Source organism: Schistocerca nitens, chromosome 10 (genome assembly GCF_023898315.1).
Source record: "Schistocerca nitens isolate TAMUIC-IGC-003100 chromosome 10, iqSchNite1.1, whole genome shotgun sequence".
NCBI classification, from domain to species: Eukaryota; Metazoa; Arthropoda; class Insecta; order Orthoptera; family Acrididae; genus Schistocerca; species Schistocerca nitens.
In genome coordinates, this window is record NC_064623.1 from 136,919,890 (window position 1) to 136,921,995 (window position 2,106).

A 2,106-nucleotide genomic window follows, 5' to 3' on the forward strand; every position below is an offset into this window, starting at 1 on the left:
TACGCAGAATCGGAGAGGAAAGGAATATGTGGGAAACACTGATAAGGAGAAGCGGCAGGATGATAGAACATATGCTAAGACATGAGGGAATGACTTCCATGGTACTAGAGGGAGCTGTAGAGGGCAAAAACTGTAGAGGAAGACAGAGACAGGAATACGTCAAGCAAATAATTGAGGACGTAGGTTGCAAGTGCTACTCTGAGATGAAGAGGTTAGCACAGGAAAGGAATTCGTGGCGGGCTGCATCAAACCAGTCAGTAGACTGATGACCAAAAAAAAAAAAATCGCTTGGACTGTATGGCCTGCAGGGATTTTTTTGTTTTTATTTAATCGAATTTTTATCTTATTCACAGACTACAACACCTTCACGCTGATTAAGGCCATAGAAGCATGGTCTCACCAAAAAGCGATTCTGGTACCTGGAGTCCAAAGTTATTGTTAATCATGCCTTTGGCCTTCTTGTGGAGATATTTCCATAGCAATGTTCATCTCCTAACAAATATTTCTGATACCTTACCGAGAAGTGTAATATCTAAAAACTACTCCCGAAAAGGCCATGAAGGCCCAACGGCACCGACCGGCCGCCATGTCATCCTAAGCCCACAGGCGTCACTGGACGCGGATATGGGAGGTGCACGTGGTCAGCACACCGCTCTCCCAGCCGTGTGTCAGTTTCCGCGACCGGAGCCGCTACTTCTCAGTCAAGTAGCTCCACAGTTTGCCTCACAAGGGCTGAGTGCACCTCGGTTGCCAACAGCGATAGGCAGACCGGATGGTCACCCATCCAAGTGCTAGGCCAGCCCGACAGCGCTTAACTTCGGTGATCTGACGGGAACCGGTGTCACCGCTGCGGCAAGGCCATTGGCGAAGTGGAATATCAGTTTTCATTAATTTAACTTTAATAATTTTTAATATAATCCATTATGGAGTCGAGGTAGTAGTTGTCGTTATACTGGTTATCACTGTTAGCATTCAACCACGATTCTTATACATATATTTTAACAACGCGTTTCAAGAGACAATGCTCTCATCATCAGGTTGTAAAGTCTATGTCATAAAATTTTTAGTCCGTTTAATTGTTAAAATATATGTATAAGAATTGCGGTTGAATGCTAACAGTGATAACCAGTAGCTTTAATAATTTTTTAAGTAACGAAATATTTTGTTAAAAATGTTCATCCCTTATTGCACTCCCTTAGAGACTGAATTCCCAAAAACAGTGAAACACGTATTTTTATATCTCCAAACGAGGGGCCAGACACCAATTCTCAAAGGTTTACCGTTAAAAATTCTTTAGCAATGAAATATTTTCGTAAAATTTTTCACCCCATATTGCACCCAGTTAGGGGTTGAAGTCCAAATTCAGCGACATGTGTATGTTTTATTTCTGACAGAGAATCCAAATACAAATGTTCACAGATTTAGCTTCAAAAATGCTTGCACGATTAAATATATTCATAAAAACTTACATCCCCCGTGTTACCCCCATAGGGGTTGAATTTCCAAATATAGATAAACGCAATATTTTTATTTGTAACTGAGAAACAAAATTAAAATTTCCATAGATTTATCTTTAAACATGCTCTTATAATAAAATATTTTCGTATAAAATCTCATCCCATTTTTTCGCCACCTTAGGGGTTCAGTTTCCGAAAACACTGGAAGACGTGTTTTTAATTTATGAACAACCGAGAAGTCAAATTCCAGTGTTCGTAGATGTAACGTAATGACACAAGTTCAAAAAAACCTTTCACCCACTATTTCATCCCCTTATTGTTAATCTTTCAAAACTGCTGAAACATGTATTTATTTATTTCTAATGTAGAAATAAAGTACTAATTTTCGTAGGTCTAGGTTCCAAAACTGCCTTAACAGTGACGTTTTTCAAAAAAATCCCTTCATCCTCTGTTTCACCGCCTTAGGGTTGGAATTTCGAAAAATCCCTTCTTAAACGACGCCTAGGGTATAAGTTCCATACCTTCTTCAAATTTCAAGTTTCCATCGTTAGCGGTCTGGACTGAGCGATGATGTGTCAGCCGGTGAGTCTGCCAGGACGTTGGCTTTTGTACATATAAGGAGATAACAAACATAGTTGTTGACAGAAGC

The 2,106-nt window shown here is 39.9% G+C and overlaps 1 pseudogene; it reads right to left on the reverse strand.

The window, feature by feature from the left end:
• Positions 1-748: 748 nt before the first annotated feature.
• On the reverse strand, positions 749-866 carry LOC126210922 (5S ribosomal RNA; annotated as a pseudogene).
• Positions 867-2,106: the final 1,240 nt, after the last annotated feature.